This window comes from Lolium rigidum, chromosome 4 (genome assembly GCF_022539505.1).
Source record: "Lolium rigidum isolate FL_2022 chromosome 4, APGP_CSIRO_Lrig_0.1, whole genome shotgun sequence".
NCBI lineage: Eukaryota > Viridiplantae > Streptophyta > Magnoliopsida > Poales > Poaceae > Lolium > Lolium rigidum.
Genome location: NC_061511.1, coordinates 232,128,025 through 232,152,438, shown reverse-complemented (window position 1 = coordinate 232,152,438; position 24,414 = coordinate 232,128,025). Strand labels below are relative to the sequence as shown.

The window sequence follows — 24,414 nt, the reverse complement described above, 5'->3', positions numbered from 1 at the left end:
TTTTATTTTTTTTTATTTTTTTCCTCTCTCATATTACTTTATAATATGTTTCTATTATTTATTTACTAGTATGAATTATGTAAAAAATGGTTCTATTTTTTAAGAATTCGTAGATGGCATATGTAGGTCCCATGCATGGGTGACGGCTCTTCGCGGACGGGTCAGCCGGAGCCACTAGGCCCAACATTTGCTATCGATGTACATATGGGTAGATCCGCGGGGTCCCCGCCCTACGGTTTCCAGAACCCTAACCCTAACATGCTAACCCTAACTAGTAACCCTAACTCTAGCCCTAACCCTAACCCTAGGGTTTCCACATACATTGCTAACTCTAACCTAACCCTAACCGTAGCCCTAACCCTAACCCTAGGGTTTCCACATACATTGCTAACTCTAACCCTAACCCTAACCCTAACTCTAACCCTAGGGTTTCCACATACATTGCTAACCCTAACTATAACCCTAACGAATCACTTGGTAAAACCCTAACCCTAGGGGTCCCGCCCTAGGGTTTCCCAAAAACGAGATCACTGGAGCGTCGAAATTGTTGGAAAACTTGCTTACGCCCCTAACATACATGTACAAGTGTGATGTAAGGTTTGGCTAACCTTGGATGTACCCGGCGTTGACGATTTCCGCATAATGGGCTACCGAGTTGGTAAAATCCGGGATGCGTATGTGGAAACCCCGCCATGCTTCGAACGGAGCCTATTTTATGGTAAAGTATGCCCAACCTATGGTTTCCATGTACATATGTCCTAAACAAAGCAAAATAAATAAAAAAGTCCATTTGGTAAACCCTCGCACGGAGAAAGCTATAGGGGTAGATGTGTGGGTTCCCCGCCCTAGGGTTTTCCAAGTTACGAGACCACGGAGCGTCGGAATCGGCTGGAAAACTTGTGTGTGCCCACATGGCATGCACAAAAGTGATTTGAGATGGTTTTATATCCAAGGATACCCCCAAGGTGTGTCGGCTTCTCGGACGAGGGGTTCCTACACTTAGGCGGGTCTGCATGTATAGGGGGGAACTCCCTCGGAGTTGAACCGGAGAGAAACTTGAGATCATATGTGATGATCCTTGTTTCCAAATGTACCTATGACCTAACCAAGCTCAAATGGAGGCATATGCCCACCGGGGACCCCCGATGGGATGCGATCAAAGGGGTAGACCGCGCGGTCAACAGAACTAGGGTTTCGTCGGAAATCGAGCATCGGATCTAGGGAATGGTCCCAAAACTTGTGTGTGTCCACATGGAATGCACAAAAGTGATTTGAGATGGTTCTATATCCAAGGCTACCCCCCGAGTGTGTCGGCTTCTCGGACGGGGGTTCCTACACTTAGGCGGTTACGCATGTATAGGGGGAACTCCCTCGGAGTTGAACCGGAGAGAAACTTGAGATCATATGGGATGATCCTTGTTTCCAAATGTACCTATGACCTAACCAAGCTCAAATTGAGGCATATGCCCACCGAGGACCCCGATGGGATGCGATCAAAGGGGTAGACCGCGCGGTCATCGGAACTAGGGTTTCGTCGGAAATCGAGCATCGGATGTAGGGAATGGCCCCAAAACTTGTGTGTGTCCACATGGAATGCACAAAAGTGATTTGAGATGGTTCTATATTCAAGGCTACCCCCAGGTGTGTCCGGCTTCTCGGACGAGGGGTTACTACACTTAGGCGGTTCGCATGTATAGGGGGGAACTCCTCGGAGTTGAGCCGGAGAGAAACTTGGGATCATATGTGATGATCCTTGTTTCCACATGTACCTATGACCTAACAAAGCTCAAATGGAGGCATATGCCCACCGGAGGACCCCGATGGGATGCGATCAAAGGGGTAGACCGCGCGGTCAACAGAACTAGGGTTTCATCGGAAATCGAGCATCCGATCAAGGGAATGGCCCCAAAACTTGTGTGTGTCCACATGGAATGCACAAAAGTGATTTGAGATGGTTTTATATCCAAGGCTACCCCCAGGTGTGTCCGGCTTCTCGGACGGGGGTTACTACACTTAGGCGGATTCGCATGTACGGGGGGAACTCCCTCGGAGTTGAAGCCGGAGAGAAACTTGAGATCATATGTGATGATCCTTGTTTCCACATGTACCTATGACCTAACCAAGCTCAAATGGAGGCATATGCCCACCGGAGGACCCCGATGGGATGCGATCAAAGGGGTAGACCGCGCGGTCAACGGAACTAGGGTTTCATCGGAAATCGAGCATCGGATCAAGGGAATGGCCCCAAAACTTGTGTGTGTCCACATGGAATGCACAAAAGTGATTTGAGATGGTTTTATATCCAAGGATACCCCCAAGGTGTGTCGGCTTCTCGGACGGGGGTTACTACACTTAGGCGGATCGCATGTATGAGGGGAACTCCTCGGAGTTGAGCAGGAGAGAAACTTGGGATCATATGTGATGATCCTTGTTTCCACATGTACCTATGACCTAACCAAGCTCAAATGGAGGCATATGCCCACGGGGGACCCCGATGGGATGCGATCAAAGGGTAGACCGCGCGGTCAACGGAACTAGGGTTTCATCGGAAATCGAGCATCGGATCAAGGGAATGGCCCCAAAACTTGTGTGTGTCCACATGGAATGCACAAAAGTGATTTGAGATGGTTTTATATCCAAGGATACCCCCAAGGTGTGTCGGCTTCTCGGACGGGGGTTCCTACACTTAGGCGGTCTGCATGTATAGGGGGAACTCCTCGGAGTTGAACCGGAGAGAAACTTGGGATCATATGTGATGATCCTTGTTTCCACATGTACCTATGACCTAACCAAGCTCAAATGGAGGCATATGCCCACAGAGGACCCCGATGGGATGCGATCAAAGGGGTAGACCGCGCGGTCAACGAGAACTAGGGTTTCATCGGAAATCGAGCATCGGATCTAGGGAATGGCCCCAAAACTTGTGTGTGTCCACATGGAATGCACAAAAGTGATTTGAGATGGTTCTATATCCAAGGCTACCCCCCGAGTGTGTCGGCTTCTCGGACGGGGGTTCCTACACTTAGGCGGTCTGCATGTATAGGGGGAACTCCCTCGGAGTTGAACCGGAGAGAAACTTGAGATCATATGGGATGATCCTTGTTTTACCATGTACCTATGACCTAACCAAGCTCAAATGGAGGCATATGCCCACGAGGGACCCCGATGGGATGCGATCAAAGGGTAGACCGCGCGGTCAACGAGAACTAGGGTTTCATCGGAAATCGAGTATCGGATCAAGGGAATGGCCCCAAAACTTGTGTGTGTCCACATGGAATGCACAAAAGTGATTTGAGATGGTTCTATATCCAAGGCTACCCCCAGGTGTGTCGGCTTCTCGGACGGGGGGTTACTACACTTAGGCGGATTCGCATGTATAGGGGGAACTCCTCGGAGTTGAACCGGAGAGAAACTTGAGATCATATGGGATGATCCTTGTTTCTACCATTTACCTATGACCTAACCAAGCTCAAATGGAGGCATATGCCCACCAGGGGACCCCAGATGGGATGCAGTCAAAGGGGTAGACCGCGCGGTCAACAGAACTAGGGTTTCATCGGAAATCGAGTATCAGATCAAGGGAATGGCCCCAAAACTTGTGTGTGTCCACATGGAATGCACAAAAGTGATTTGAGATGGTTCTATATCCAAGGCTACCCCCAGGTGTGTCGGCTTCTCGGACGGGGGTTCCTACACTTAGGCGGTTACGCATGTATAGGGGGAACTCCCTCGGAGTTGAACCAGGAGAGAAACTTGAGATCATATGGGATGATCCTTGTTTCCACATGTACCTATGACCTAACCAAGCTCAAATGGAGGCATATGCCCGCAGGGGACCCCAGATGGGATGCGATCAAAGGGGTAGACCGCGCGGTCAACGGAACAAGGGTTTCATCGGAAATCGAGCATCGAGATCAAGGGAATGGCCCCAAAACTTGTGTGTGTCCACATGGAATGCACAAAAGTGATTTTAGATGGTTCTATATCAAAGGCTACCCCCGAGGTGTGTCGGCTTCTCGGACGGGGGTTCCTACACTTAGGCGGGTCCGCATGTATAGGGGGAACTCCTCGGAGTTGAACCGGAGAGAAACTTGGGATCATATGTGATGATCCTTGTTTCCACATGTACCTATGACCTAACCAAGCTCAAATGGAGGCATATGCCCACCGGAGGACCCCGATGGGATGCGATCAAAGGGGTAGACCGCGCGGTCAACGGAACTAGGGTTTCGTCGGAAATCGAGCATCGGATCTAGGGAATGGCCCCAAAACTTGTGTGTGTCCACATGGAATGCACAAAAGTGATTTGAGATGGTTTTATATCCAAGGCTACCCTCCGAGTGTGTCCGGCTTCTCGGACGGGGGTTCCTACACTTAGGCGGATCTGCATGTATAGGGGGGAACTCCCTCGGAGTTGAGCCGGAGAGAAACTTGGGATCATATGTGATGATCCTTGTTTCCACATGTACCTATGACCTAACCAAGCTCAAATGGAGGCATATGCCCACGGGGGACCCCGATGGGATGCGATCAAAGGGGTAGACCGCGCGGTCAACGGAACTAGGGTTTCGTCGGAAATCGAGCATCGGATCTAGGGAATGGCCCCAAAACTTGTGTGTGTCCACATGGAATGCACAAAAGTGATTTGAGATGGTTCTATATCCAAGGCTACCCCCGGGTGTGTCCGGCTTCTCGGAAGGGGGTTCCTACACTTAGGCAGATTATGCATGTATAGGGGGGAACTCCCTCGGAGGTGAACCGGAGAGAAACTTGAGATCATATGTGATGATCCTTGTTTCCAAATGTACCTATGACCTAACCAAGCTCAAATGGAGGCATATGCCCACCGGGGACCCCGATGGGATGCGATCAAAGGGGTAGACCGCGCGGTCAACAGAACTAGGGTTTCGTCGGAAATCGAGCATCGGATCTAGGGAATGGCCCCAAAACTTGTGTGTGTCCACATGGAATGCACAAAAGTGATTTGAGATGGTTTTATATCCAAGGCTACCCTCCAGGTGTGTCGGCTTCTCGGACGAGGGGTTCCTACACTTAGGCGGTCTGCATGTATAGGGGGAACTCCCTCGGAGTTGAACCGGAGAGAAACTTGGGATCATATGTGATGATCCTTGTTTCCACATGTACCTATGACCTAACCAAGCTCAAATGGAGGCATATGCCCACGGGGACCCCCGATGGGATGCGATCAAAGGGGTAGACCGCGCGGTCAACGGAACTAGGGTTTCGTCGGAAATCGAGCATCGGATCTAGGGAATGGCCCCAAAACTTGTGTGTGTCCACATGGAATGCACAAAAGTGATTTGAGATGGTTCTATATCCAAGGCTACCCCCAGGTGTGTCCGGCTTCTCGGACGGGGGTTCCTACACTTAGGCGGATTATGCATGTATAGGGGGAACTCCCTCGGAGGTGAACCGGAGAGAAACTTGAGATCATATGTGATGATCCTTGTTTCCAAATGTACCTATGACCTAACCAAGCTCAAATGGAGGCATATGCCCACCGGGGACCCCGATGGGATGCGATCAAAGGGGTAGACCGCGCGGTCATCAGAACTAGGGTTTCGTCGGAAATCGAGCATCGGATCTAGGGAATGGCCCCAAAACTTGTGTGTGTCCACATGGAATGCACAAAAGTGATTTGAGATGGTTTTATATCCAAGGCTACCCTCCAGGTGTGTCGGCTTCTCGGACGAGGGGTTCCTACACTTAGGCGGATCATGCATGTATAGGGGGAACTCCCTCGGAGTTGAACCGGAGAGAAACTTGGGATCATATGTGATGATCCTTGTTTCCACATGTACCTATGACCTAACCAAGCTCAAATGGAGGCATATGCCCACCGGAGGACCCCAGATGGGATGCGATCAAAGGGGTAGACCGCGTGGTCAACGGAACTAGGGTTTCGTCGGAAATCGAGCATCGGATCTAGGGAATGGCCCCAAAACTTGTGTGTGTCCACATGGAATGCACAAAAGTGATTTGAGATGGTTCTATATCCAAGGCTACCCCCAGGTGTGTCCGGCTTCTCGAAAGGGGGTTCCTACACTTAGGCAGATTATGCATGTATAGGGGGGAACTCCCTCGGAGGTGAACCGGAGAGAAACTTGAGATCATATGTGATGATCCTTGTTTCCAAATGTACCTATGACCTAACCAAGCTCAAATGGAGGCATATGCCCACCGGGGGACCCCCGATGGGATGCAGTCAAAGGGGTAGACCGCGCGGTCATCAGAACTAGGGTTTCGTCGGAAATCGAGCATCAGATGTAGAGAATGGCCCCAAAACTTGTGTGTGTCCACATGGAATGCACAAAAGTGATTTGAGATGGTTTTATATTCAAGGCTACCCCCCAGGTGTGTCCGGCTTCTCGGACGAGGGGTTACTACACTTAGGCGGTTCGCATGTATAGGGGGGAACTCCCTCGGAGGTGAAGCCGGAGAGAAACTTGAGATCATATGTGATGATCCTTGTTTCCACATGTACCTATGACCTAACCAAGCTCAAATGGAGGCATATGCCCACGGGGACCCCGATGGGATGCGATCAAAGGGGTAGACCGCGTGGTCAACGGAACTAGGGTTTCGTCGGATCTATGCTTAACCCTTGACAACACTTGATGATAGATGTTTCTTTTATCTCCATTCAGTTGTACCTTGTGTAGTGGTGGTAGCAATTTGGTACAAACACATGGAATTCAATATCTAAGATGCATTCGTTCATAAGTTTATGTAGCTTCTAAATTTGAGGTGTATAACTTTTGATAAACTATTCTAATCACCCCGTTCCTAAGAAATTTGGTCAATTTTGTATTCCAAACAAATAAGAGAGAAAAAAATAAGAGAAAAATAAGAGAAAAAATAAAAAAAATAAGAGAAAAATAAGAGAAAAAAAAAAGAAAAAAACTCTATGCCGACGGCCACCCTCGGCATATAGCCGGCCGTCGGCATATGTGCCCGCGCCGCACCGTTACATGGGAGCTGGTCGAGCCAGACCAGCTCCCAAACCCTAAACGCCCAACCGCCCCGCGCCGCCAGCCCAAACTCGCCGCCGCGCCGCCGCCCAAATTTGCCGCCCGCGCCGCCCTCGCCGTCGCCGGCCGCCCGCGCCGCCGGCCGCCCGCGCCCCTCCCTCCCGGCCGCCCTCCCGCCCGCTGCCCCTCCCTCCCCGGCCGCCCTCCTCCCTGCCCCGCCCTCCTCTCCCACTGCCCCGCCCTCCTCTCCCTATCCCGCCGCCCGCCCGCTGCCCTCCCCTCCCCGGCCGCCCTCCTCCCCTGCCCCGCCCTCCTCTCCCCTATCCCGCCGCCCGCCCGCGCCCGCCTGCCTCGACCCCGCAGGCCCCTGCCTCATCTCTTCTCTGTAAGTTTTTTTTTGTAAGTTTTTTTTGTACAATCTTGCAATTCCATCTAAGATTGTATGCTATTTAGAAATAGAAATAGAAAATGTGAAATGTGAAATAATTTGTGAAATGTGAAAATAGAAAATGTGAAAATGTGAAAATGTGAAATAGCAAATGTGAAAGTGTGAAATAGAAAATGTGAAATAGAAATACAAATGGAAAATGTGAAAATGTGAAATAGAAATACAAATAGAAAATGTGAAATGTGAAATAATTTGTTTTTTATTGAATGGAAATAGGTGCCGTCGTGACCGCCGACCTCGTGACCGCCCCGTCGTGACCGGCCCGTCGTGACCGCCCCGTCGTGACCTCCTTGTCGCCGTGTCCGTGATTCTCTCCGTCCGCCGAGGGTGAGCTAAAACATCGCCTCCCCTTCTCCGCATTTTCTTATGTCACTAGATTCATTTTCCAAGTCCGGTTGCGTAACCTAGGTGTCACTTCCCGTCCGCGAGCGTTACGCGGATAAATATGCATTAGTGGTCCGCATATTTTGAACCGTAACGCTTGCGGCATTTACGGGACAGTCGGCGGATGCGTAGTTGTCTACGTTTTCCATGTTCTACTCCGGTCCGACAGGATTTCGGCGGCGCCTCCCCGTTGTTCTCCGGATGCACATCCTCTCGGCTTTTTGCCGAGACGTGTATCGGGAGAGCAGCGAGGAGGTCTGCCGAAATTCGACTTGGACCGAGGTAGAGCATGGAGAACGTAGCCAACTACGGATCCGGCGGCTGCTAGGAGCCCACCTAGTAGAGATGTAGGTTGATGCATGCGTTTCGCCGGTAAAATAAATAAAAATATGATGCATTTAATTTCCTATTTGATATAAATGCTATGTACGTGGTTTGGCTCCCAATAAAGCGAGAGGATGGCTGATAATGGATGGATGTACAATGAGCGTGTTAGTGCGGCGAGAAAACGAGATGAGTGGACAAGGAAGACCCATTTTCTAGTGAATGAGTTAGCGCGTGGTACAAAGGGGCTGGTTCGGGCACTTTGCCCCTGTGTTCGCTGCGTGAAGCGTCAACGTCGTGGGAAGGATGAAATGTATAGACACCTTCTGCAATATGGGTATATGCATGGGTACGTCACGGAAATCGACTTTGATGAGCGCGAACGTGACGGAGGTGAGGTGATGCGGCAGCGGCTCAATGGCAATGCGTACGATGGAGTTAGAGACTTTCTAGATGATCTCGTCCATGCCGATGTCCCGGATTCGCCGCCGAACCGGAGGCGCCGCCGGAACCGGAGGCGCCGCGAGCCGGAGGAACCGAGCCAACCGCGAAGGCCTTCTATGATATGATTGCCGCGGCTAAGAGGCCTCTGTACGAGGGCGCCGCGATTTCTCCGCTCGATGCCATCTCCCAATGTCTAGCCGACAAGACCCGGTACAACACCACCCGTGAGGGCTTTGAAGCAAGTCTGAAAACAACTGGTAACATGTTGCCCAAAGATCATTGTACTGCCTCAAAGCCTGCACGCGACGAGGAGAATTATGAAGGACCTCAACATGGATTATCAAAGGATAGACTGTTGTCCGAAAGGCTGCGTTCTATTTTGGAGACAGTATGCGGAGGACAAGTACTGTCCCATCTGTAAGCAGTCTAGGTATGAAGAGGTAACGGGAAAGGATGGTCAGGTGAGGCGGTCAAGCACCGCAAAGTCGATTCTTCGATATCTCCCATTCATAAAAAGAATCCAGCGGCTTTACATGCACGAGGAGACAGCCAAACGGATGACGTGGCACAAGTATGGGAAGAGATTCGTGGACGAAAACAAGAAGTTGAAGATGGGACATCCATCCGATGGTACCGCATGGAAGAACTTCGATACAAAACACCGCCTTAAGGCAGCCGAGAGCTCGGAATGTCGGAATTGCGATAGCAACAGATGGCTTCAATCCATATGGTATGTCCACTGCCAATTACAGTTGCTGGCCCGTGTTTGTTATTCCGCTCAATCTCCCTCCCGGAGTCCTAATGACGAGGAAGACCATGTTTCTGTCGCTGATCATTCCAGGCCCTCATTACCCGGGGAAGAATTTGAGTGTCTACATGCAGCCGATTGTGGAAGATTTGAACCACTCTTGGCACCACGGGACATTGACGTACGACCGAGCATCGAAGACAAACTTACGCATGAGAGTTTGGTTGCGGTATACCATGCATGACATGCCCGGGTACGCCCTAACATGTGGATGGTGTACGGCTGGTAAGTGGCCATGCCCGAGTGTGCGGGCATCGGCTTGAGTTCCTTTGGCTACGAAGGGTCGCAAGTATGTTGCGTTTGACACGAATCGACAGTTCCTCAAAAGGAGGCATCCGTTTAGAGAAGACAAAAAGAACTTCAAGAAGGGCAAAGTTGTGCATGAAAAAAAGATGTGCCGAAGTTTGATGGTACACTTGTTGAAGCCGAGCTACGTGCTCTCGTGCCGGCAGCGACGCCAACTGGCCATCAATTTGAGGGATATGGTGTAACACACAACTGGACTCACGAGGCGGCTTTAACGAAGCTCGAGTATTACATGGACCTCGAACTTCCCCATAACATCGATGTGATGCACACTGTAAAGAATGTCGCGGAGTCCGTCTTTCACACATGCCTGAACATTCCCGGGAAGTCAAAGGATAATGTCAAGGCTAGAGTCGATATTGAGATCCTCCGTGATAGGGAAAAATTACACATGAAGCGTCCTATTGGCCGTCAAAAGAATTGGTTCAAGCCGCATGCCAACATCTGCCTTGATTCCATCCAAAAGAAGGAGGCATTCGCGTGGCTCAAATACGTCGTGATGTTCCCGGATGGTTATTGCTCGAATATGAGTAAGGGAGTTAATCTTTCGACGGGAAAAGTCACCGGGCTCAAGAGTCACGACTATCATATATGGATTCGGCGGCTCATGCCGGTGATGCTTCGAGGGTATATCCCCGAGAAAGTCCGCGAGTGCTTGCGCGGTTGAGCCATTTCTTCCGCACGCTACTGTGCTAAGCGGATATGTCCCGAGGTTATTGCAAAGCTACAACATACAGTGCCGGAGTTGCTATGCAATTTGGAGATGATATTTCCGCCAGGCTTCTTTACTCCGATGGCACATCTCATTGTGCACCTCGCCAACGAGGCACTCTTGGGTGGTCCGGTGCAGTTTCGTTGGCAATTACGTATTGAGAGAGAGTTTAAGTATATTCGAAAGATAACCGGAAACAAGGCCAAGATTGAAGCATGCATAGCTGAGGCAATATGCCTTCGGGAGATGGCAGATGCCGCGACAATGTACTATCCCGATGATGTTCCCACTCAGCATAACCCGGTCACTCGTTACAATGTCGACGTGCCCGAGAATGACCCCAAGCTAAAACTATTCCAATTCCCCGGTGGCAAGGCTGGTAAAGGAACAAAATATAAATTGGAGAACGAAGAGAAGGATTGTATAATGCTATATGTGCTTATGAACATGGAGGAAGTGATCCCATTCGTAAGGTAAAATGGTGAACAAATTACTTTGCAGCTAGTAACCTCGTCTCGGTCTAATGCTTATTTTCTCCTTTCGGCGAATTCACAGATGAAATGTGGCCGTATGATGAATTGCCCGAAACCTCGGAGATGGACACTCTACTTGAAAGACGGTGCTCCCGGAATTAATAAAAACTTTGTGACATGGTTCATGGAAAAAGTAATTTCTAACCTTTCCTCTTACATTGCAACACGTGACTTGTCCCTCTTATTACACGTAACTAATGCACACAACAAATTTGAAATGTTCTTGTAGGGCCGTGAGAGAAACGTTGATATGATAGATGAGTTGAAATGTGTTTCCCAAGGTTGTAGCCGTGAGGTGACCAAGTATGAGAAGTATGATGTGAATGGGTTTCGCTTCCACACGGAGACGCACCGGAAGGGCCGGGCGAATCCCAAAACGATAAATACGGGGTCTTCACCAAAGGAGCCAACAACTTTGATTACTACGGAAGGTTACAAAGTGTATACGAGTTGACATTCAATCGTACGAACGTGCAACTCAATATCGTCGTGTTCAAGTGTCATTGGTTCGACCCAATAGGTGGACGAGAGAAGTGATAAGTCCATTGGGTTAGTTGAAGTTAAGCCTTCAACCACCTATAGCGGAGCCGATGTCTTTATTGTGGCTCACCAAGCCAAGCAAGTTTATTATTTGCCCTACCCATGCCAGAAAGCGGAACTCAAGGGTTGGGAAGTCGTCTTCCAGGTATCGCCACATGGTAACCTACCGATTCCCTCTGAGGATGATTACAACAACATTGACCCCGTGACATACGAGGGGATTTTCTATCAAGAGGAACAGGACTTCGGGGAATATATTTTAGAACCGTTTGTTCAAGAGGACCTCGGGAACGATGCGGAAACTCGTGGTGAGTCGGTGGTGGATCTAAAGGACATATCTATGCTCGAGAAGTTACTTGAGGCGAATGACAATTATGATGAGCCTCCACCCGTCGACCCTTCAACTTTGTACTCACAAGATAGTGATAGTGATAGTGGGCCAGAGAAAGAGAAAGAGAAAGAGAAAGAGATGGAGTATGAGAGTGAGCATGAGAGCGATGATGGCTGGTGAGGCTGTGACCACCAAGTTCTGGGTAAGGCATATATTTCTCGAGCACCGTTCATAGTTGATGACCCTAATGTGCTAACTCATGACTTTCACAACTGATTTATGCATGATTGAAGTGCTTCTATCGTGTGGACCCGGAGCATGACACGCAGGCGCGTCTCACTTTGCGTGGCGCTTGCGAGAGGTTGACACCGCGGCGGTGGTACAACCAAAAGTTCACCGGCGCTAGTGCCTTACGGGCTAACAAGGGTAAGAGGGTCAAGAAGGAGTACTATGTTGGTAACGAGCCTACGGACGAATGGGCAATGACCATTGAGGAGTACATGTCGGTGAGTAAAATGTCAATGAGATTCTACATTGCTTGCTAAGTTTTCATTGAATTATCTTGAGCTGAGTATTGCGTTTTCAGGTTTGTCCCGAGTGGGCCGAGCAGCATAGGGAGGCATGGGAGGAGCTGATTAGGGCGAGGTGGCTCGGGCGGGACGAGGAGTTTGCGGCCGTGTCGAGGCGTAACATGGAGAACCGAGGCACCGGTGGCACACACTTGCGCGGGAAACCGCGACTACACCCGCTTCAAGGGGAAAAAGGTATGTATATACATGGAACGACCTTCATTCATTTCCCGCCATGTCTCATTTGTGGTACGCTTAACTTTTCTTTTCGCGATGCGAGGTGGCCGAGGCACCACCCGGGGTGGTGCTTCATGATGCCCGGATATATGACATGATGCGGACGAAGCGAAGCCCAATCCCGCATTGCCTCAGCCACGGTACTACGGCAATGCCAAGGCCGCCAAGGAGGACTACTTGCGACATGGTCAAGTCTCGTCACCCCGAGGTGGATGACCCCTTGAGCATTCCGGTCGACGAGGAGTCGTTGGTCCTGTCGGGGCACGGGCGTCCGCATGGCCGTTTCCCTTGGATGAATAAGGTGGTCAAGCCTACCCACTCCACGAGCTACACGCGCCTCAAGCATACCCTCACCGCCGACAGCCCCCGGCCTCGTCCACGGCCTCGCTCGTCCACCCGCCTACGATGTAAGTTTCCTCATTTTCATCCTCTTTCCGGTTTTCCTTCCTACATGGCTAAGTGTTTACGAGATTCATTGTTTCGAAATTGTAGCTCTGAGTTCGAGGCGGCCTTCGAAGCCTGCAATGAAGCGTATCGGCAGGCCGCTGCCCGGTGGAATAGGCAGAATACGGCCTACATGGCGTATATAGGAGTAAGTCCGAATCTTTCTTCACGCAAGTAGATGACAAGTCTCGGTTTGATGCTTTATTTACGCAAAGCCTAACTTGTAACCTATCTTGCAGGAAATGATGATTTCTATGTCTGTCGGTACACCGCCACCGGCTCCGGTTACCGTGGCGGGGGACATGCCTATCATGCCATCGAGGGCAGCTTTCGCTGCGACTTACTACGGATCCACACCGGAGGTAAGTTCTTTGCCAAACCGGTAGTTACCACTTTCCTTTGCCTCGCAAGTTGCTAACATGTAGGGAACACGTAGGGAACGGGATGGTCCGGGGAACCGAGCATCGCCGGGTGGGCGCGAGGTCACACCGGTTCATGAAGGTGGTCGGTCTCCTGGGCGTTCTGCTGGTGTCTCTCCGTCGACTACTCACGGGACTACTCCCGGTGCCTCTCCGTCGACTTCTCCTGGGCGTGCTACCGGTCCTTCTCCAGGTGGTTCTTCTGCAGCTTCTACCGGAGCGAAACCCCGGGCTGCTCGTTTCGCCAAGGATGTGGGTGGACACACCCCGCCCGGGTCCTTCCTCCGCTAGTCGGCACCGGGCTTCTTGCTTGCCATCATTTGCTACCTACTACTATGTATTGGATGACATGGCACTCTCCTCTTGTATGCTACTACATGCACCATGTATGCTACTATGTGGATTTCATGCTATTTATGTGAATTATGGTGATTTTGGATGAATTTGGATGTATTTGTATGCTACTATGTGGATTTCATGCTATTTACGTGAATTATGACGAATTTGGTCGATTTTGGATGAATTTGGTCGATTATATGATATTTATGTGAATTTGGTGGATTATATGAACTGGAACTGGAACTGGATTGCACTGGAACTGGAACTGGAAAACAAAAAAAAAAAAATGGCAGGCCCTATGCCGAGGGTAAGGCCGTCGGCATAGACCCTGACATAGGGCCATATGGTCAGGTCTATGCCGAGGGGGTTGCCCTCGGCGTAGCCCGACGCGCCCAGGCTCTGCCGCGTGTCCACGACCTGGCTGCATGGATCAAGTATATGCCGAGGGGGTTGCCCTCGGCGTAGAGGCACAGCTGGCGGCGCCACGACGCGCCACGTCGTCCACCCGCGAGGAGGCCTGGCTGCATGCGCCATGCAGACGCCGAGGGCCGGGCCGTCGGCATAGACTCCGTACGTGGCAGCCAGGCGATGCGCCACGTCGCCCCCACGGCGCGCAGATGGCTGGGCTATGCCGAGGGGATTACCGTCGGCGTCTGACGGAGCACCGTTAACGGAGACGGCCGGCCGTGGCCAAACGCCGAGGGCAGCTACGCCGAGGGGAAGTCGCACCGTCGGTATAGCCGGCATACGCCGACGGCCGGCCCTACGCCGACGGCACGATGACAGGTGCCGAGGGACCTAGACGCCGAGGGGCTATGCCGAGGGCTGCCGTCGGCGTAGCCTACGCCGAGGGCCAGGCGTGGCTACGCCGAGGGCAGCCGGCCGTCGGCGTCTACGTCGATTCCTGTAGTGCATGCCTCTCCACAACAAGAAAGCCCACAGCATTCTGCGTAGCTGGATCAGTAGCTGCCTACCTGCAGAGTGGACGCCGGTGGGTAGCCTGGCTGAGTTGGGAGAGAGAGAGAGAGAGAGCCGGCGCCCTTACGTAATTGGGTGATCTGGATTCCGAGAATGTTTGTGCGTCTCCCTTCACTGAGCCACAGAGATTCAGAGATAGCTGGGCTTGGAATAGCATGGCGATCGAGTCACACGAATTATTCCAGTTCAGAACTTGACTATCCGATGAGTAAATCAATCTGTTCTTTTTATATGTACCGAGCTCTTAAAGTGTCAATGGCATCCGGCCCCTACCTGTCCAGCAGTGCCCTGCTACAGCAATGGGCCACGTAGATTGAAAATAGAGGAAAACCATGCACAGCGTGTATTCTGTATCGTACATATCAGAACGAGGCAGGCAAGCTGAAAGTGGGCAGGGCTATGTTCATCCAAAGCTCGACTGTAGTTCTGGGTCAGATCCCATCGATCAGAATCAGACGCATGCGAGCCGATTATGGTATGTAAACAGTCTCATACCAGCGAAGAAGTTTCGCTAGAATGGAACGCGAGGACCCTCGGAACAGGAGAGAAACGGAAGGGGGGCACAGCTCACGAGCCACAACGCTGTACCCGGTTAAATACAAGGGATTGTTTGGGTATTACCGGCGACATGTTTATTCAGTTGCACACGGGCCTGTTTGTAGCCTCCACTCCAGCAGGCCTTTGGTTCATGGGGCGTACTATTTGACCCCTTTGTTTTTCTAGGCTCTTCCGGTTTTTTTTAAATAGATATGAGAGCATCCAGTCCTCTGCATCAATCGATGCACATATCAATTTATTAAATAAACATCACAGTTAAATACGTATTACATAAAGAGAGTCTGGTAAAAGTTAAAACCAAAAGACGAAACACATGTAGATGGAAAGTACACAAGAGCTATCTACACTACTTAAAAAGAAAGAACCTATTCCCTATTCTCCCCACCTTTCGGTACGTGTCGTCGTCCTCCTACTCCCGTTCCGCTCAGCAAAGTCGTTTTCTTTCGTCGCGCTCGTCTCCGCTCTGCCCCGCACGCGCACAAATGGGCCAAGCCCAGTCTCGCGTGACTTCCTCCGACAAAACCGCAAACCCTCGCGCTCATTGTCCTCCAAAGAGCTTGGATCGGTCTCCCGACGGCGCTTGGCTGGGAGCGAGATGAAGATCGGGCCACCGGCGCGGCAGTGGCAGCAACGACCCCTTCCAACTGAAGAGCTGCCGTCGCCCACCGCCGCCGCCTCCTACCGCACGCACCTCACCGGCGACGGCCATCGGCTCCGTTGGATTTCCCAACGCCCCCCGTATCCACCACACACCGCTGTCCGCGTCTACGTAAGCCCTGGCTCTGGTTCAATTTCAGGTACTCCCTAGGATGGTTTGGTCTGGTCTGGTTGTTGGGGTGGGACGGAGGCCTGATTTTGATCCCTCTCTGCAGCATCCAGATACGATAGAGGTGGGGCTCGCCATGGAAGCTGTCGCGGAGGCTGCTGGGCCCGTGTGCATTGTGCCCGGACAGAAGGCGTCGCTGTGCCTCATGGGGATCAAGGTCCCAATCCATCTATTATTCCTCACAGTATTCTAATAGTAGCCTGATCATTATGCATATGTTATCGATCTAGCAATTAGTTGTTGAATAGTGTGATTGTTGTTCGTGAGGAGCTAATAGGAGTTTCAGGATTGAAGTTTTACAAGTATGGTGTTCTTTTTGGGGTGTACCAACAACCCAACTCGTCGGATAAGGCCAGATGAATCCTTGTGGAACTTTTACAGTCTCTGTTACGATTACATGGTAGTCTTGCCTGGCTGGGCATAAGTAGATTGGATTGCTTTGTCAACGGTAGCTAAAGTGGACAAATAACATTGAGTGGAAGACAAAAGATCAGATAAGTTGTGTCATAAGCATGTGCACAAGTATCCATCCAAGAAATGGCTATCATTATCTTGCCCTCGGACATGCAGAAAATGGCTCACCCTGAAGGTTAATTGAACCTGATTTGCAAGCGCCATCTCTTTCGCATGTTTTAGAGCAATGTTCTCATGGAGAAATTTGTCTGTTACACAAGAGACTGCTAGAGGTTAGTTTTTTTACTTTTTACTGATACAATCTGGAGATGATTTGTATTTAGGTTATTGTTGATGCAGTATATTTATAAAATCCATTCCTCTTGTGGTGGGTTCCACATGAGGTATGTAATTATTTTGAGTTTTATATTGTACAGATCAGTGAACCATACCTGAGTACTAAATACAAGGGGTGTAAGGAACTTTAATAAGGGATTGCTAATAGTAAACATTTTTTTGTTTCTGGTTTAGTTGTTCCTGACGCAGCCCAATTTAAGTGGTAGTTCAGCTCGTTTTTTTTATCTTGTAGCAGCACATATTTTGCTTCTGAATGTTAGGAAAGACCTTTTATCATTCTTGTCTGTGAAAAGAGTATTGCGGTTGCATCATTTTTTCGGTCCTCATATATCTGCATTGTCTTGAATTTATCATCTTTCAGGCAACTGTTTTTTTAGAAGCAGAGAGAGATGGGCCAACAGAGATAGAGAAATCGATAGAGAGAGAGACTCAGCCAGAGGGATGCTTCGCCAAGACCTCCATCGGCAACAGTCTCTCCCCGCATGCCTCCCCCAAGCTGTACTGAAATTCTTGGCCAACGGTGTCTTGATGTACTACAATACTGCACTGAATGACAAGCTGTAGCGACCCGAAGCTGGATTGGTCTTCAAGCACCTACAAGAGCCAACGAGGTGACAACCTACCTGTTTACACTCAATTCGTTTGCTCTCGGAGATCAACTCTTGCAAATGTTTTGCTTGTCATTCTGTTGTGCTAGCTAATGAAATTATTGGTGATTTCAAAGGGAGATAATTTGGTTGTCTCATGTTCTTTGTTCTGAATAGCACATAAATTTCAGATTATCTGCATGGTCTATAATATTTTCTTCGAAGATTCAGAAAAGGTATGATTCGTGAACTTTGAATACTTCAATATAAATTTGGCATTACAAACTTCCCAGATTTTGTAGATCTATATAGCAATATTTTTTATATTGTTCCCCATGTAAAAATTAAGTTACATTTATAGTATAATTTGTTGTACAAGTAGCTTACTTATATCTATGTAGATTTAGTAGCACATCAGACTGATCACGTACCAGGTAAAAGCTGATGCCTGATGGGTTTGAGCAATCACAGTTTGTTATTGCTCTGTTCTTGATTGATAGTTAAATGTAAGGCTATAAAATTACTTGATATAGATTTATGACACTGTTTGTACCGAGAGTTTATACTCTTCGAATGTCTAGATATTTCATTGTTAATGTGCTACGATATTTGAGCAACCGTATTAAGAAACCTTCGAGAAGGCTTCAGGTTAAAAGTGTTCTTCTATTTCAGGCCAGAGTTAATTTGAAGCTTGGAGGATGAAGCAATCAGTCAAAGTGTAGCAACCTTATCGACCTGTTCTCACCTTCTCGGTTGACGACGAGGCTAGGGTTGCAAGCAATGGCACTGGAGATGTTATCGAGAAGGCGAAATTCTTTGGCAGTTATGTTTGAGATTGGCAAGGTGACTAACTTTTTCTGTGTGCATTTTTACTGTAAAACCTTACCATTTTAAGCATCCATGAACCTTGTTATAGGTAGATAACATGCCCTTTCCAATTAAAAGTTCCTAGAGTGTGAAAGCCTGAGGGTCTAAGACAATGTATTATAGTGGATGCAATACTATTTAAGCGCGCTGGTATGTGGGATATATTATATATGTGAAGGCAGATGTTGCTAACTTCTATTTCCTTCCTTGAAAGCAGTTTTCTTTATACAAAAGATACTAGAAAGATGTTATAACATGGTGCGTGGGATAGATTACATATGTGCATGAGCTCCACCGTTGATTGTGGCCTTTCCATCATACATGGCATTTCATATATCCTTGCAGTTACAGAGTTGAGGAATTAATTCAATAAGGTTTCAAGGAAAAAAATAAAGATAAGTTCTTTTGATGTGATCAGTAGTACTTACAAGAGTTCACAACATATTTTCGAAGTTGTATCTTCGTATCCTCAAGGAGGCACAACCGCATGCGGGTTCATTTATTTAAGATGGTCTGGGTTTAGGATGACGAGTAAATTTAGAAATAGAATGAACATCTTTTCATTATTTCAAGTAACTTGAAATGTATGCATAAAATCCGTTGGTGCGGAGGATGTATAGTAACACATGGCAGGTGCAACTTACCGACGATGGTACGGCTGCCATCGCATACATCTCCATCTCCTCATCGATGATAGAGGTGAAAGGCTGGGATGCACCCAGGTTGGTTCATCGATACAACAGTCTTGCTTCACTCACACGTGATGAAGCTGTGCATGTCTCAAGTGTAAATTCGGGAAAAAATATAAGGTTTATGAGACAACACAATGGTTTTGTTTCCATCCGTTTGCTTACTATGGATGCCGCTACTTTGATTTGTTACTCCGTATAATGACATAAATCAGCCTTGTTAGAAACAATGTCATAGGTTAAGGACATAATCTTTGTATTTTCACCACAATTTTGATTTGTTTATGTGTGATGTCGCTTGCCCGTGGCAACGCACGGGCATTTTTACTAGTCCATCTAGAATTCTCCTAGCCTGCTGCTATCCAGTAGCCTGAAAATAGCAGTCCTGAGTAACCTCCAGCAGCCGGTTGCATCCAGTAATCATGTATCCCGCTGGTCCTCCGGGAGCATGTATGTCCATAGTTATAGCCAATGCGTCGCACAAAGAATAACCTGCAAAAAATTGGTTCCCTTTTATTTATTAAAGATAATATCATTTTGGCTAGTCCAAATCGACCAACAAATTGCCGAAATACCAATCCGAATATGTGCTTTATGATTCTTATTCAGTCCATTTAGCCAATTACCAAACATATTAGTTACATTAGATGGAGGTGGAATGTTATATGTAAAAAATATCATCCGCCAAACAATTTTTGCAAAAGGACAATGAAGAAATAAATGATCAATAGTTTCATTATTGTTACAAAAACAACATTTTTGACACCCTGTCCATTTTCTCTTCGCCAAATTATCCTTAGTGAGCAACACTCTAGTACTTAGAAACCACATGAAAATCTTAATTTTTAGAGGAACCTTAATCTTCCAAAGGTATTTCCGCAAAAATATAGTGTGATCATTCATAAGATCAAGGTACACGATTTAACAGAAAATAAACCAGATTCATTTAGGTTCCAAACAAAAGTGTCATGTTCATTAGATAACTGAATAGGCATAAGCCGTTGGCATATGTGTAACCACAAATTGTATTTATAATAATTCAAAGTTCTTCTAAAACCAATATTCAGAGGTTGTTGTGCCAATACCGTAGAAACCAACACATTTTTCTGTTGGATAATATTATATAACGACGGATATTGTAGAGATAAAGGATAATGTCCAAGCCAAGTGTCATTCCAAAACCGCACCGTCATCCCATTACCGACCTTGAACATACCTCTCTTAAAGAACTCCGGTTTAACCCGCATAAACCCCTTCCAAAAAGGTGAATCTGTAGGTTTGGCCTCTACCTGAGCCAACATCTAAAACGCTTGAATCAGGCCTGGCCGTTCTTTTTAGCCGTGCGCTCCATCGATGCAACATTTGCACGTGGAATAGTTTAGCTCACTTAAACTACTTCACATTCCCTCTCTTTAATCAACACAACCATATTTCGAATCAAAATAAGTTGTATATGAAAAAGATGTGTGTCGATGATATGAACCAATTTCGACAATCGGTTTTGAGTTTCCTCACTCGTATATCGTCAATTTCGTGTATGAATGTTTGAGTAAATTTTGCCAAATTCGTCACACACATTTAACCGTTTGAAATTTTCTTTGAGGAGTAGGTTCACCTCATCATTGCACATGATTCTCGTGTTGCAACGTTTTTGTTTCCGTGGACATACACGTAGGTATGTGTGATTATATTTTGGAATACTCTTGCTCAATTTTTCTCTTGCCATCTTTATAAGCGGTGACGTGGTGATGATAGGTGAGAAGTTAGAGGTGATAATCCATGGTAGTGTCTATCTTCGTCATCAGTGGCGGCATGGCGTCAGGCTTCGTGGAAGGTGAGATTGCATTAGGCTTTGTGGTCGGCGACGCGGTGCTTTGACCAGCATGAACGGTGGTGTCATGTCCATCTTCGTGGTCAGCGATGTGGGGATGCCTGTGACCGGCGTGATCAACTTTGTACTAGTACTCTACGTAGTTGGAGTAGCTGCCTACCTGCAGAGTGCACACCAGTGGGTAGCCTGGCTGAGCTGTGGGAGAGAGAGCAGGCGTCCTCTGGTAATTGGGTGATCTGGATTCCGAGAATGTTTGTGCGTCTCCCTTCACTGAGCCACAGAGATTCAGAGATAGCTGGGCTTGGAATAGGATGGCGAGTGACACGAATAATTCCAGTTCAGAACTTGACTATCCCATGTGTAAATCGATCGGCGCTTTGATATGTACCAAGCACTTAAAATGCCAATGGCATCCGGCCCCTACCTCTGCAGCAGTGCCCTGCTACAGAAATGGGCCAGGTAGATTGAAAATAGAGGAAAAACCAGCTGTGCTGCACGGCATGCATGCTGTATCGTGCTCACCTGAGCGAGGCAGGCAAGCTGAAAGTGGGCAGGCTATGTTCATCCACGCGCGACTGTAGTTTGGGTCAGATCCCATCAGAATCAGACGCTTGCGAGCCAAATTTAGACTGTAAACAGTCTCATACCAGCGAAGAAGTTTCGCTAGAATGGAACGCGAGGACCGTCAGAACAGGAGAGGAAAGTAAGTTGGGGCAGCTCACGAGCCACAACGCTGTAGCCAAACTAATACACAGCAAAAAATTCCGTTTTAGAATACGTTATATTTTAGAAATGCGATAAGACAATTTTTGATAAAAAAAATACACGTATTAACCCCTATATACTGTCAGAAATTTGGAGAGCAGATTTGGTGCACCCAGGTGCCAGTGCTCCTGATTTTTGTAATATTTAAAAATTATATTTATGTGTTTTAAAAAATCATAAATTTTATTCCACAAATACATACACATGTTCTGAATAATCGTGTGAATTTTTGGTAGAAATTGCCTTGTATTTTGAGCTCAGAAAAAATAACAAATTTGTAGGGATAGAAACTTTAGATTTTTATCAGAAATTTGTCTTTTTCGTATGGCTCAAAATACAACATATTTTCATCCGAAATTTACAGAATACCTTCAAAATGTTTATAAATATGTACCCATTTAATATTAGATTTTTTGAAATTACAGAAATATGTTTTTCAAATACTGGGATCACTGGAGCTCATGTGCCAAAGAGACTTTTCGCAGAAATTTGATTCTTTTTCTATAGACCAAAATATAGCGAGTTTTTTTTACTGAAACTTCACACGGATATTTGGACCATGTATACATATTCCTGAAATAAGCCATAATTATTTCTGAAACATAAAAGTACAAATTTTAATTCTTTTTTAAAAGAGGGCACACTGGTGCCTAGTTGCACCGGCCAATTTTCTCTTCCATTATAACGCACGAATATATTTGCTAGTTAGTCGTACATTTGCTTAAATGGCACGTTCGTACAATGCTTTTAGGTAGAATCTTGGAAACTGCGGCCATGTAGCTCTACGGATTGTTCAAACTTGACCAACTGCATGTGTGCTAATCATCACGGCTACGACCATATTTCAAAGTCCACAAAATTAAAACGGACCATTCGCCCGCAATTGCTGAGGTGTCAGCGTACCATAGCAGGAGCCCCTTCCATCTTCCACTACAAGGATGGCCATGGCAGGAGCCTCCTTCCTCTTCTTTGTTCCCTCTTCCTCTAGCTTGTGACGTCGACGGAACAATGGGGACCTTTTGCTCGAACAAGGCACGACGTGCAAAAATAACCCATCCGGCCGGATGTGCGCTCTCGCATTCTCGGTCTTCACAAGTACTTCCTGGTGCCTCCTATTTCTAGAACTATCAAAATTGGATTCCTCGTGTGCGGAGACGGACCAAACAACACACACACTAGAACTAGGTTTAGTAAAAATAACAAGATAAGTAAGACCAGGAATAAGTTATTCATCTTGGCTTAGGAAAGGCTCGTATTTATAATGGGCTTCGGTGGTATACCGGTGTGCAGTAAGATGAAGCCATTGGTTCTTTCATTAGGTCGATAGTTAAGAATGCTTTATGTTCTTGGTAGTCTTCAATGCCTACCACAGCTTTAAACAAACACTACCTCCGAAATTTTCAGTGAATAAGTTCTATATAATTTTACAATTGAATCTAAGTAAAATTTGACTAAGATTATATAGAAAAACTTATTAACGAATATGAAAATTAGCTCTACTACGGAAAGTTTTTCCTAGCTCTAGTGATGGAATAGGGGACGGTGGTGCACCTTCGGCTCGCACTTGTGTTTGTAGTCGTTGCTAGCTGGTCTAAATACATATTTGTAATTTTATCACTTTTCATGTCTTTTGTACTGTTGATGCATGATTATCAAAAGATTCGCTGAATTTTCGCAAAAAATAAAAATGATATTCTATAGTTATCATATGAATATATATTTCATGATGTATCATATGAACATAGATCGTTCCCAATAACACATATTTTTCAACTAAAATAAAATCGAAATCCCCACATTCTCAGATTGTCGCATACGACGTCTCGAATATTACAGAACCGAGGCACAAATAAACTTAGAAGAAAGGGTTGGGCCCTGACGACGATGGCGTCTCGGCTTCATCGTCCAGAATCACGATGCCGACTTTGCGCTAGCCCCGAAGTTGTTGTTAGAGATGGAAACACTAATGCAGTCCATGTTGTCACAAGAGTGGTCGTCGATGCCGATGCTAACGTTGTACCCGGTGCCGCCAATGATAATACCGAATCCGCTATCTTCGCTGCTGATGCCGAGGATGCCAAAGGTGCCGTTATTCGATCGGTAACTTCCTTTAAGATCGTTTCGTGGTAGTATATGTGTGTCTCCTTCCCCTGGGTGTCCATTCCCGATGTATCGGCGGTCAGGATCATGAAATCCTCCTTCCTTTTTCTTTACAGCGACTCTCTTTCTTAATCACGACCATCTCCTCTTGCTTCAACAGCAATGCATTCCATCTCTCATCACTCTTGTCGCCATAGATGAGAAAGTTTTTCGAGACATTGGCAAAGCACTGGTCCATGCACGCTTGAACTCTTTCGAATGATGCCGCAACAGAGGCGTTGTCTGCTATGGAAGTCTCGCAAGGCAATGGCTGGATGGAGGAGATGACAATTTTTTGAAGATACATGTGGCCTTTATTTATTTATTAAAAAGTAACCAAACCACACCCTTAACATTATTATAAGTTTTCACGGATCACTCAAGGTCGATACATATATCAATTATCTAAAACATGGATAAACAGGAGGTGAGTCTGCGATCAAGCTGCCAGCCGCAGCAGCTGAATAAATCATCTGCAACCGTCTCCAAACGGTTGCACCCAAAATGATAGAGTTTTGTGAGAGGTGATATCCAAAAAAAATTGAAGAGCTCACGAGGAACATTTGTCAATACCTATCAAATTGCAAGGTGATT

At 47.4% G+C, this 24,414-nt stretch overlaps 1 long non-coding RNA gene across 1 annotated transcript; it reads left to right on the top strand.

Moving 5' to 3' along the window:
• The first annotated feature begins 17,316 nt into the window (after nucleotides 1–17,316).
• LOC124707165 lies at nucleotides 17,317–18,254 on the top strand. The gene is made up of 3 exons (XR_007004757.1): nucleotides 17,317–17,553; nucleotides 17,721–17,765; nucleotides 18,202–18,254. It is a non-coding gene; the product is annotated as an uncharacterized LOC124707165 (long non-coding RNA).
• Nucleotides 18,255–24,414: the final 6,160 nt, after the last annotated feature.